The following is a 14,448-nucleotide window of genomic DNA, read 5'->3' as shown; positions in this document are numbered from 1 at the left end:
TACCTGTCTGGGCCTCTGCAGCTTTTATGATACCATAGAGATAACATTATAATAATATAGTTTCACTTCTACTCTTCATTCTTTTACTTAAGTCATCTAAGTCAAATGAGTTTCCAATATATAGGAAAATATTTTGAAAAGACAACCATCTCTCTTTTCAATCTCTTATCTCTAGCACTTAGAACGTATAATAATATATATGTATATGTATATGTATATATAAGTAATATGTTTTCTTCAATTTCCTCTCTCCTGGTCCATTGCTTTCTTCTTTACAGCTCACAAACTTGAATTTCCACCATCATTTAAAAAATATCATAATCTCAAATTATTCTCCTCTATTTCACTTTTTTTGCACAGCCAAAGTCCCAGAAAATGTTATTTATGTGTATTGTCTCCTCATCACCTACTTCTTTCACAGTCCCTCACAATTCATCTCTCACTTCCTAGATTCAACTGAACTTGTTCTCTAGAAGGTTCTCAATGATTTACTTGCCATATCCAATGACCCTTTCTTAGTCCCTATTCTTCTTAAAGATACTCTGAGATTTCTATTTGCCTTTATGATTCCACGTATGTTTAATCAACCATGGTGTTTTAAAATAAGAACCCAAGTTTTCTTGTCAAAATATTTTCAAAGTATAAAAGGAGATAGTTTGTTTTATATTTAATTGGTAAGTTTATGTATATTTTACTAAGTTTATTTGTAGTTTTCCCTTTGAAACCTTGAGAATACCATTTAACATTTCTGACTTTGAATTTCCATTTGTAAAATGAAGATAATATTATTTGTAGTGCCTATTTCATAGCACTTTTGAAAGGATCACTTGAAATAATACATATGTGTATGCATATATATATTATAAATGTGAAGTACTTTGCAATTAATGTCAATTGTTATTAATTATATAAGTTTGAACTCAGGGTTTTTAAGCAAACAATTGAGAAATTTTAAAATAAAATTAAGATTGTCTATTTCACTGGCTGCCACATGTACTTATAGGTATAGGTCTGTACAAGGATCAGCAGGTGAATTGGGCTCATAACTGTGTTGGATCACTCTCATTAGAGGGGTGCAAAACTAGAGAAAAATAAGTTGTATCAACCATTAATTATTTTTAGTTAATTTTAAATTTTAATTTTAGTTCCTAATTCTCTCTCTCCCATCTTGTTCCCTCATCAAGAAATTCTGCAAGAAAAATAAACTGTTATAAACAGAATATAATCAAGCAAAATAAATCAAGCATCAGCCATGTTTAGAAAAATATGTCTCAGTCTACACTTTAAGTCCATCATCTCTCTATATAGAGATGGGTAGTTTTTTTTTTTTTTTCATTTTTCCAAATTATCCCCTCCCTCCCTCCACTCCCTCCCCCCGATGACAGGTAATCCCATACATTTTACATGTGTTACAATATAACCTAGATACAATATATGTGTGTAAATACCATTTTCTTGTTGCACATTAATTATTAGCTTCCGAAGGTATAAGTAACCTGGGTAGATAGACAGTAGTGCTAACAATTTACATTCACTTCCCAGTGTTCCTTCTCTGGGTGTAGTTATTTCTGTCCATCATTGATCAACTGGAAGTGAGTTGGATCTTCTTTATGTTGAAGATATCCACTTCCATCAGAATACATCTTCATACAGCATTGAAGTGTACAGCGATCTTCTGGTTCTGTTCTTTTCACTCAGCATCAGTTGATGTAAGTCTCTCCAAGCCTCTCTGTATTCTAGAGGTGGGTAGTTTTAAGGAGAACAGAAGAAAGTGAGATTATAGCTGAGACTTATGACAGGAAACCCAGAAGGTTTGATGAAGGAGGGTACCTCACTACTGAAAACAGACAAAATATGGAAAAGAAGAATAGACTGCTAGAAACAGCAAGGAGATCAGTGTCAGTGGAAATACAAGAAGATTATGATGGAATTTAAGAGCCAAAAAGAAAATGTTTAGTTGATCATGGAGGTAATAAGAAGCCATTGGAGTTTATTGAATAAAGGAGTGATAAGGATCTTATCTGTGCTATAATAATGATCACTTTGGTAGATAAGTAGAGAATAGAGAGGAGATCTGAGGCAGGAAGACCAACCAACAGGTTATTACTATCTATCTATTTATCTATCGTCTATCTATCTATCTATCTATCTATCTATCTATCTATCTACTATGAAATATGTCGTAAGACTGAGAATAATAGTATTTGACAATGGATTGGATGTGGGAATTGAGAGAGTGAGGAGTCAAGGATGATACTTAGATAAGCCTAGGTGACTGAGAGGATGATAATATCCTCTGCAGTAATAAGGAAGGTCAGAAGAAGATAAATTATATGGAGAATGACAATTAGTTCAATTTTAGACATATTGAGTTTAAGACATTTATGTTTTAAATCTGTTCAAGATGTCTAAAAGGCAGTTGTATGTTCAAGAGTGGTGGTCAGGAGAAATATTGAGGTTGGAGAGTAAACCCAAGAGTCATCTACATAAACATATATAAATATACATAAATCAAATACATAAATACTGATGAAATCATTAAATAATAGAGAAGAAAAAAGAGTCCAAGACAGAGTTTTGGAAGATAACTATTTTTTAATGGATATGATGGAGAAAAGAGAAGAAAGTGATTGATAAAGGATGGAGAAAGGTCAAGAAAGATGAGAACTAAGAAAAAGGTTTAGAGAGAACAGTTTTGTTTGAATAATGAGGTCAGAAGCCAGATTACAAAGAATTAAGAAGAGAAATAAGCAAAGGAAGCAGAGGTACCTATTGTAGACAGTCTTCTCAATTTGACTAGACATTAGCTAATAGGAAAGTGGGATTGCAGGAGAGTTTTTTTTTAGAATAAGGAGATGTAGACATGTTTTTAGGCAGTAAGGAAGCAGCTGGTAGACAAAGAACAATTGAAGATTCTTTGAAGAGTAGGGAGTCATAGGGGGGCAATCTTCAGAAGATAGGAGGAATGGAATTACTTATGCATATAGAAGGGGTCAGCTTTGGCAAAGAGATAGATTACCTCTTATGAAACAAAGATGAAGAAGGAAAAAGGAAGAACAAACATCTGAGTAATTGAGTGATAAATATGGATTGAAGGAAGAAAAGTTGCTGAATGATAGTGGTAGAAAATAAGAATAGTGATTTGGGGAAGGAGAAGTGTTATGAGTTAAAGTGCAACCAGTGATGGAAAGGTTAGTCTTGAGAAGCAATATCCTCATGATAGAGTTAGGTCTCAGCAAGAAGATGGAGAGGGTAATAAAAGGAAAAAAAATTAAGATGAAATCCAATTTGTAACTTATAGAGTAGTCATTCCTGACACAATGGAAAGGTGAGCTAGCTTTAGACAGGAGGTTGGAATGCTGGATTGGGGAAAATAGAAATAAGGGAATAGTCAGTGACAAATATATAATGAAGTGTGAACAATGGCAACCAGAGGCTATAATGTTCTTGTGACTTTTCATTGGCGTATTTCTTTTTCCATTTAACATACTTGTTTTGGAATATATGGTGGTTTTTAAAAATAATATTTTATTGATTGTTTTTCACATCAATCTTCCCCAGAAACCCTTCTTTTTCCTTCCAGGAATCATCAATATAAACAAAAAAGTATTTTTTAAAGAAAAAGAGGGTAAAGTCAGCAGAACAGATACACACATTGAAAAAATTGAAAAAATGAACAATATGTGCATCTGTGGACTTTCCACCTCCATAAAGGAGAAGATTAGAGATAGTTTTTCATATTTCTTTGAGTCCTCTTACTGCTTTTAATTTTTTGTTGTATCATTCTTTCCATTTACATTGTTTTAGTTACTGTGGTAGGCTCTACTTACTTTACTCTGTAAGAGTTCATTTAGATCATATAAATGTTTATTTATATTCAACACATTTTTATTGTGTAGTAATATTCCATTATATTCATATACCACAATTGCTTTAGTCATTCCCAGCTGATGAGTATCTACTATGTTTCTCTTTCATTACCATCATAAAAGGCGCTATAAATATTGAGAAGTACAACGGGATGTTTTTCCCCTGATCAATGGCTTTCTTGAAATATAAGCATGGTAATGGAGTCTGTGGTAAAAAGTGTATAGACTGTTTAATTCTTTTATTTACATAATTTCTAATTGTTTTTCAAAATGATTATACCATTTCAGAGCTCCATAATGTATAAATGTGTCTATCTTTTTATAACCCCTCAAATATTGACTTGCAATTTTTTATAATTTTTGCCAAAATGCAAGGTTTACAGTGAAATCCCAAGTTTTGCGTTTTTCTTATTAATGATTTTGAGCATTTTTTTCTTGTAGTTGTGAATACTTTGCAGTTCTTTTGAGAACTGTTTGTTCACATCCTTTGCCCATTTATCTATTGGAGAATTTATAAATCATATACTCATAGACAAGTATTAGATACGGAATGATTTCAAAAAAATGATACAAAATTTTTCCCCTTTAAACATTTTCTTCCTTAACCTAGATCTATTAATATTGTCTGTGTAGAAAATCAAAGTCTTATTTATGTTATCTTTTATAATTGCTTCTCTCTTATTTAGTTAAGAATATATCTTTTACCTATACTTGGGAGAAGAATATGATGTTTCCCTTCCAATTTTAATGGCATGATTTTTAATATTAAGATCACTTACAATGTATTTGGTATAAAATATGGGCATAAGTCTAATTTCTACCAGACTGCTTCCCAGTTTTCAAACAATTTTTATCAAATAGGGAGTTTTTTTTTAAATAGATTACTTGTGTTTTCCATTTTATTAAACACTGGGTTACAGAATTCCGCTGTTGATGGATCTCTCATCTAGTTTGTTCCATTGATAATTCTTAATTGCCCTTCTCTTGTCTTCTTGCTATCACTAGCTTTTCCAGAATTATATCAATTGGTGGTAGGAAAAGTGAACATCCTTAGTTCATTCCATATTTATGGGGAAAATATGCCCATGTATATCATGTATCTCCATTGCATATGATATTAGCTTTTTGTTTTAGATAAATGTTTTTATGATTTTTTAACAGTCCCATCTATGCCAAAATGTAAATTTTTTCACATAAAAAGGTATTGTAGTAGGGACATCTAGGTGGCACGATGGATAGAGCACCAGCCCTAAAGTCAGGATGACCTGAGTTCAAATGTTCAAATGTGCAAATGTGGTCTCAGACACTTAACACTTCTTAGCTGTGTGACCCTGGGCAAGTCACCTCAGGGAAAAAAAAAAAAAAGAGTGTTGAACTGTGTCAGACACATTTTCTGTATTTGTTGTGGGCCAGAACTCTGAACTTGAAACAAAGGATTCTTACAAGGTACTAAGTAAGTGGAATTGATAAAGACAATGGTTGTATCAGGATGCTTAACAGTTCTCCAGTTCAGTACATGTACTTAGTACTTACTATAGTTCCACAAGATTCACACTTTTAAGAAAGCATATATAATCTAGGAGCCTCAGCCAAGATTGAGTCTGGGAGATTCAGAAGCCAGAGAAGGTAGGTGGGAGCAGAAGCTCTTGGAACCAAGGAGACAAGTGAAGGAGACAAGACTTTAAAGGAGACAATAAAGGATTTGAACTTTAACTCCTGGCTGCATTTGGGGTAATTACTGAACTGAAATTAAGGCTGCCTCCAGAGACCCCAAGGAAACCCCAACAAAAGAAGTTTACATTTTATTTTATTTTTTTCTTTTTTTATTATAGATTTTTATTTACAAGATATATGCATAGGCAATTTTTCAGCATTGACAGTTACAAATCATCTTGTTCCAACTTTTTCCCTCCTTTCCCCCAGCCCCCTTCTCCCAGATGGCAGATTGACCAATAAATGTTAAATATGTTAAAGTATAAGTTAAATACAATATATGTATACATGTCCAAACAATTATTTTGCTGTATAAAAAGAGTTATACAATTAGCCTGTGAATGAAATAAAAAATGCAGGCAGACAAAAATAGAGGGATTGGGAGATCTATGTAGTAGTTCATAGTCATCTCCCAGAGTTCTTTCATTGGGTGTATCTGGTTCAGTTCATTACTGCTCTATTGGAACTGATTTGGTTCATCTTATCGATGAAGAGAGTCATGTCCATCAGAATTGATCATCATATAATATTGCTGTTGAAATATATAATGATCTTCTGGTCCTGCTCATTTCACTCAGCATCAGTTCACGTAAATCTCTCCAGGCCTTTCTGAAATCATCCTGCTGCTCATTTCTTACAAACAATAATATTCCATAACATTCATATACCACAATTTATTCAGCCATTCTCCAATTGATGGGCATCCACTCAGTTTCCAGTTTCTGGACACCACAAAGAAGGCTGCCACAAACATTCTTGCACATACAGGTCCCTTTCCCTTTTTAAAGATCTCTTTGGGATATAAGCCTAGTAGTAACACTGCTGGGTCAAAGGGTATGCACAGTTTGATAGCTTTTTGAGCATAGTTCCAAATTGCTTTCCAGAATGGCTGGATGTATTCACAATTACACCAATAATGTATCAGTGTCCCAGTTTTCCCACATCCCCTCTAACATTCCACATTATCTTTCCCTGTCATTCTAGCCAATCTGCAAGGTGTGTAGTGGTATCTCAGAGTTGTCTTAATTTGCATTTCTCTGATCAATAATGACTCGGAACATCAAGAAGGCTGTTTTCTAAACATCTAAACATCCATTTTATCTGAAATACTACTTTAGCCTTTAAACAAAGTTTCCTTGTCTATTTTTGTACTCACCCTAATTTCTGGGTCAAGGAGACTTTTCCACTGAAATCAGGATCAGAGACTTTTCCACTGAAATCAGGATCGTGCCTATCCCACATTCAGATGCCAAAATGCAATATTCTTCTCTAAAATTTAATGTTCTCCGAGAGCAGGTTTTTTGAGGGGCTTCTGGAGGTCTCTGGAAGCAGCCTTAGTTTCAGTTCAGTAATCCCCAAAAGTGCAGCCAGGAGTTTAAGTCCAAATCCTTTATTGTCTCATTCAAAGTCTTGTCTCTTTCACTTGGGGCTCAGCTAGTTCTTCTGGAGGCCTATCTTTCTCCTTGGTTCCAAGAGCTTCTGCTCCCACCTGCTTTCTCTGGCTTCTGAATCTTCCCAACTTCAAAGGTTTGTGCTTCAGCCTCCAGCCACTACAAAGGTGGACAATGGAATGAATCTGTCTCAGTGTCCAAGAGCACTTGTCCCTCTGGCCCCAAGAGCTTCTTGCTTTTATGTCCCACACTGAGTATACACCAATCATTATATCATTAGGAAACCATTATTTGTTGTAGGATTAAATCAGTGCTAAACTAGATTTAACTATTGTCTCCTCCATTCCACTTATTACTTTGTTTCAAGTTCTGGCCCATTAACATCTCTTTGTAGGATTAAATCAATCATACTGAACCATGCTAAATTAGATAACTATTGTCTCTATCAATTCCACTGTCTTAGTACCTTGTAAGAATCCTTTGTTTCAAGTTCATAATTCTGGCCCATAACATATATTTATTAAAATGATCATATGCTTTGGAATTATATTAAACATATATGTAATATAACATATATTACATATATTTTAAATATAATTATGTTTATTGTTTTTCTATTATATAACCGCTCTTTTTAAAAAATCATTTTTTATTTTCTATATGAGTCATTTTGGGAAAGAAACAACCAAACAAAAAGGACAAAACACAAGAAAAATAAAACAGGAAAAAAAAAAAGAAAGTGAAAATAGTATGCTGTTGATCCATATTGGAGGGAAGGAGGGAGGAAAGAATGGAAGGAAGGCCTTCCATTTGGTCTTCCAAATGACCAGTTCCAGACAGTAAAGTTGTCCCAGATTTAGTTACAGAGGTTGTTGTTGATCCTTCATTCTGGAAGAGGATCATGATATCAAGGAACTCTGTCTAGGGAGCCCCAAATTCTTGCACTTCTGTCCACACTAGAGCTATGGTTAGGGTCCCCAGCCACAGAAGGTGTTCTCACTCCCTTCAGCCCCTCTCTCTGCTGAGAGACCTCAACTTAACACTTTGTCCTAGAACTGAAATTCCATTCTCCTTCAAGTGCTTGCAGTCAGTAGGGTCTAGCCCCTCTTGTTACTGAATACTCTTTGTTCATAACCTGCCCAGGACCTCTGTGCTTGGTATCCAGCAAATGCAGAAGGTCCTTCAATTTTCCATGCTCAGCTGTCCCACTCCCCACAGTCTATGAGGTGAAAGTTTCTGCAGCAGAGGCTGCTGTCTTCCCCAGGGATGCTATTTGTTGATTCTGCAGAATCTTTCTGGAGGTATTTGTACTTCAACAGGCCAGGCCTCCACCCCAGGAGGTCCTTCCGAGTTGCCTTAGGAGGACAGCAGCTTTATCCTGATTTTTAATTATTTCTGCTGCTCAAAATTCTTTTTTGAGGTAACTTTTATTATTGACAGGTACAAAACACATTCTTAGTTTCCATATGATTACGTTAAACAAAAGTTCTAGCCAGCAGGAGATATGTTAGTTAGTTATCTGCCTTTGTGATAGAGGATTACTCAAGAAGGGCAAGGTTAACAATCAGCAGCGGAGACAGGTAAAATAAGATTCAACCAATTTTACCTTGCTTTTACCTAGCTAAGTAACTAAACTAAGCATGGCTTAACTTTTGCCTGGAGTACTCATGCTCAATAAAATCATAAATATTAACTTCGCCTCTGGAAGGAGCAGCTGGAAGGGGAACATGCCAAAGGAAAGTAAGAACCAGGTAGACCCTGTTATGCATTCCCATTCCGTAGTACCAACCAATAGGGAAACAAAGGAGCCACTTGGCAGCCAGAAGGCTTGTTCTAGCTTCTGTAAGGTATGCCTGTTCTATAGGACACCCACAGCTTCAGATGCGAAATAAAATGGACCCTTAACTTTATCCTTCCTAAATCCTATCAAGTCATTTCTCACATCATATTTTGAGGAGAATTTCACAGTGTTCAGACAGTGTTTCTTGCCATCTTCCCAGAATCCTCCTAAATTTATTTTTAAAAAATAAAGAAGGGATTGGAAATTCTGATTAATACAGTTACCATTCACATTTCCAAAGAGCTCAAGATGAAAAATGCAACCCACCTTATAACTTAACTGAAAGAATTGGGATACAGATTAAGACTCTTTTTGGACATGGCCAATGAAGGAATTTATTTTGCTTAGTTATACTTGTTTGGGGGGGGGGGAAAGTTTTTGTTTACCTTACTTTCTCAGGTGGGAGAGTTTGTTTGCTTGTTTTATTGTGCCACAGTTCCCTTTTATTGTCCTGCCTCAGTTTCCCTAAATTGTTCTGCCTCAGTTTCCCATAATTGTTCTGCCTCAGTCCCCTTAGTTGCAAATTCCCCCTCTGCCCCCACAGTTCATTAGGACTGATATAATTCAGGGCTAGTTACTCTAAAGTTATAAATTGTACATGTGTAAACTCAAGATAAGGGAGTTCAGACTGCCTGGCTCCTAATTCTCCTAAATCACCTAGAATTTATGCTCCTACCCTCCAAACCTGTCAGAACCAGATTGATGTCCCTGCCTGGAGATTCTCGCTCAGCAGAGTTTGGACCCACCCTTCTTTGTCTTAGAACCTCGAGTTTGGAGCCAAGGATATATATGTCATCAAGAATTCACATTCGCTGCTGGATGCTTTGGACATCAGCCCTGGGAGGCAGCATGTCCCCAGCACAGTCTCTCCTTCTCAGAAATACAAATAAAATATTAAAAACTCTCTAATCTCTATGTTGTCTCAATTTCTCCAGCATTACATTTGGAGGCCCAGCAAGATATGACAGCAGGATTAGAGATTAGAGAATAGCAGGTCTTGATGGGGAGCCTTGAGCCTGCTGGTCCAGGACTTTTAGGGAAGCCGGCATCTGTTTTTTTCCAGAATCCCATGGATTCATGGATTCCAGCCACAGCAAGAACTCACCACCAACACCCCTATTGGCCAAAAAGGAGAATTTGGTTTGAAACCCCTGCAGGGTAAGTTATCTATCTGATCTGACTGCTAGCAAATCTGGGTCCCCAGAAAAAGTTGGGCTGACAAGCTATTCAATTCTGGGAAGTGTTAATAGCACACTATGTGGCACTATCTGGTCTGAGCACCATTGGGGGCATTATCTGGTTATTTGTGTTAAATGGTTTGTTTAATGTTGTAATTGTGTAGTGTATGTGGGATTTGTGTTCTGTGCTCTATGTTAAAGAGCTATGTTAAAGTTTTCAGAACAATTAAGAATTGGTTATTTCAATGTTGCAACTGTGTTTAGTATAAAACTTTTCTTGTGATTTTAAACTTTTTACTTGTTGCACTAATTTGTAAGTGAAAGAACAACAACAAAAAACAACTAGTCTGTTTTAAGAGTGGCAGAAGCAGTTTTCAAAGCCAGCTAATAGTATTTCTAAGGGAAAGATCAATAAAACCTAACCTAATTCAAATTCAAGTCTGGCTTAGGCTGGGCTGGGCAGATAATGGACATAGGAGTTTATGCTAATTGCTTTGAAACTTGGGGAAAGATTTTGGAGAATTAGTTTAAATCTAAGTGAAAACAAAACAAAAATGTATCATTTTGGTCAGTTTTAAAATAATTTTACTGTTGCCTGTGCAGGCTAGATTTGTTTATCCTGAGTTTAACTTGCTTGTTAAAGCGAAGTTCTGTTAATTTGCCTGAAAAGGGTCATGTGCCTCCAATTAAATAAAATATGTTATTTTCTGAAACATTGGGTAATTTGTTAACATCATAGTTCTGCTAGACATGTAAGTTTTATGGAGTCATTTTAAAAAGTCATCTTAAAAGTTTTGAAGGAAAAGAGAATGAAGGTGATTAAGAGGGAAGGGAGAAAAAAAGAAGGAAAGGTAACATGCGGAAAAGAAGTTGGGTGGGCTAAGGAGAAACAGGATATTTTGCCTTCAAAGATGAAGATTAAACTCACATCCTAGTGCTTTCTGCTACTTTATCAATGGAGCATCTAGTTAGAAAGGTTACTGGAGATTGTTTAAGGCATAGAGCTGAGGGAAAGAGAAAAGTTATGTAGGAAAAGAAAGAGGAAAGTGTTTAATGAAAGAATGGAGAAAAATTGAGTGGGGAATAGGAAGAAATCTTTTGTGCAGATTTTATTTGACTTCCCTCCCCTCTCCCCCCTTCCTTTCTCCTGTGTTCCATGCTTTTTTTTTTTTTTTTTTTTTTTAAATAAAGTTGCAGCTACCTGGTTCTCAGCTGAAAGGAGTAAACAGATTTCAAAAGACAGGCCTGCTTTTAACTTAATTGACTGAATATTTGTTTCTTTTGATATATAATGGTTTCATTGGGTAAGGAATATGCTCATAAATGTGATATATAATTTGATAGGATTATTTCTAAAAGTTTAATTAATACTTTTAAGAACTTCTTGGATTCTTTTATGTGGAATTAGGATATTCTGTGTAAGTTTTAATTGATTGTATCCTGAGGTTATGCCTATCATTTAAAAGGCCTCTTAACATGATAGTTTTTTCTTTGTTCTTCTGAAAATGTTTCTGTTATGAACAATATGCAATTCTGAATTTTTCTATGTATTAAGCAAACTGATTTGTATAATGTTCAACTTATGAAACATCTACTTGGATATGAAAGATAATTATTCTAAGTTCTAAACTTACTGAGACAAATTCCTTACTGTTATAAATATAAGGTTATGGTAAATACCTGTTTGGTATTTATCTGAAACTTTGGTTAATGGGATTTGTAAATCCCATTTAGATTTGGAGGTAAAATTTGGAGGTAAAATCTCTTGGGTTTATAGTTAATGCTATTTGGGAGTTTTAAAGCTCCATCCTCTTAGTTTACCTCTCCCACTTGTGGAAGAAGAAGGAATTTATGCCCAAAGGAGAACTAGAGATCACTATGGATCACAAAATAGAAGATTTTCATTATATAAAATTAAAAAGCTTTTGTACAAACAAAACTAATGCAAACAAGATTAGAAGGGAAGTAACAAATTGGGAAAATATTTTTACAATTAAAGGTTCTGATAAAGGCCTCATTTCCAAAATATATAGAGAACTGACTCTAATTTGTAAGAAATCAAACCATTCTCCAATTGATAAATGGTCAAAGGATATGAACAGACAATTTTCAGATGATGAAATTGAAACTATTTCCACTCATATGAAAGAATGTTCCAAATCACTATTGATCAGAGAAATGCAAATTAAGACAACTCTGAGATACCACTACACACCTGTCAGATTGGCTAAGATGACAGGAAAAGATAACTATGAATGTTGGAGAGGATGTGGGAAAGGAAAGAGAAAAAGCAAATTGTTAGTCTTAAAAATGAAAAGGGAGAACTCACCATTAATGAAGAGGAAATTAGAACAATAGTTAGTAGCTACTTTGCCCAACTTTATGCCAATAAATTCGATAACTTAAATGAAATGGAAGAATGCCTTCAAAAATATAGCTTGCCCAGATTAACAGAGGAAGAAGTAAATAGTCTAAATAGTCCCATTTCAGAAAAAGAAATAGAACAAGCTATTAACCAACTTCCTAAGAAAAAATCCCCAGGACCAGATGGATTTACATGTGAATTCTATCAAACATTTAAAGAACAAATAACTCCAATTCTATATAAACTATTTGAAAAAATAGGGATGGAAGGAGTCCTATCAAATTCCTTTTATGACACAGACATGGTACTGATACCTAAACCAGGTAGGCTGAAAACAGAGAAAGAAAATTATAGACCAATCTCCCTAATGAATATTGATGCTAAAATATTAAATAAAATATTAGCAAAAAGACTACAGAAAATCATCCCCAGATTAATACACTAAAGTGGGATTTATACCAGGAATGTAGGGGTGGTTCAATATTAGGAAAACTATTAGCATAAGCGACTATATCAATAACCAAATTAACAAAAAACATATGATCATCTCAATAGATGCAGAAAAAGCATTTGATAAAATCCAACATCCATTCCTACTAAAAAGACTTGAGAGTATAGGAATAAATGGACTATTCCTTAAAATAATCAGGAGCATTTATTTAAAACCGTCAGTAAACATCATATGTAATGGCGATAAACTAGAACCTCTCCCAGTAAGATCAGGAGTAGAACAAGGTTGCCCACTATCACCATTACTATTCAATATTGTAGTAGAAATGCTAGCCTCAGCAATAAGAGCCATGAAAGAGATTCAAGGAATTAGAGTAGGTAATGAGGAAATCAAACTATCACTCTTTGTAGATGACATGATGGTATACTTAGCAAACCCTAAAGATTCTGCTAAAAAGCTATGAGAAATAATTCATAACTTTAGCAAAGTTGCAGGATACAAAATACATCCACATAAATCTTCAGCAATTTTATACATTACCAATACAATCCAAGAGCAAGAGATACAAAGAGAAATCCCATTCAAAATAACTGTCGATAGCATAAAATATTTGGGAATATATCTACCAAAGGAAAGTCAGGAATTATATGAGCAATATTACAAAACACTTGCCACAAAAATAAAGTCAGATTTAAATAATTGGAAAGACATTCAGTGCTCTTGGATAGGCCGAGCAAATATAATTAAGATGACAATACTCCCCAAACTAATCTATTTATTTAGTGCTATACCAATCAGACTCCCAAGAAACTATTTTAATGACCTAGAAAAAATAACAATAAAATTCATATGGAAAAACAAAAGGTCAAGAATTTCAAGGGAAGTAATGAAAAAAAAAATCAAATGAAGGTGGCCTAGCTGTACCTGATCTAGAACTATATTATAAAGCACAGTCACCAAAACCATTTGGTATTGGCTAAGAAATAGACTAGTTGATCAGTAGAATAGGTTAGGTTCACAAGGCAAGATAGTGAATAAAAATAGCAATCTAATGTTTGACAAACCCAAAGATCCCAAATTTTGGGATAAAAATTCATCATTTGACAAAAACTGCTGGGAAAACTGGAAATTAGTATGGCAGAAACTAGGCATGGACCCAAACTTAACACCACATACTAAGATAAGATCAAAATGGGTCCATGATTTAGGCATAAAAAATCAGATCATAAATAAATTAGAAGAACATAGGATAGTTTACCTCTCAGACTTGTGGAGGAAGAAGGAATTTGTGACCAAAGGAGAACTAGAGATCATTATTGATCACAAAATAGAAAATTTTGATTACATCAAATTAAAAAGCTTTTGTACAAACAAAACTAACGCAAACAAGATTAGAAGGGAAGTAACAAATTGGGAAAATATTTTTACAATTAAAGGTTCTGATAAAGGCCTCATTTCCAAAATATACAGAGAATTGACTCTAATTTGTAAGAAATCAAGCCATTCTTGAATTGATAAATGGTCAAAGGATATGAACAGACAATTTTCATATGATGAAATTGAAACTATTTCCATTCATATGAAAGAGTGTTCCAAATCACTGTTGATCAGAGAAATGCAAATTAAGACAACTCTGAGATA

At 34.6% G+C, this 14,448-nt stretch overlaps 1 protein-coding gene across 1 annotated transcript in view; it reads right to left on the bottom strand.

Moving 5' to 3' along the window:
- The window catches only part of FBXW10B (F-box and WD repeat domain containing 10B), a 122,910-nt gene that overhangs the window by 100,700 nt on the left and 7,762 nt on the right, over nucleotides 1-14,448 (bottom strand). The gene's annotated exons all lie outside the window — the stretch shown is intronic.

The sequence above is a fragment of the Sminthopsis crassicaudata genome, chromosome 4 (assembly GCF_048593235.1).
Source record: "Sminthopsis crassicaudata isolate SCR6 chromosome 4, ASM4859323v1, whole genome shotgun sequence".
NCBI lineage: Eukaryota > Metazoa > Chordata > Mammalia > Dasyuromorphia > Dasyuridae > Sminthopsis > Sminthopsis crassicaudata.
This window is presented reverse-complemented; position numbering and strand designations above follow the sequence as displayed.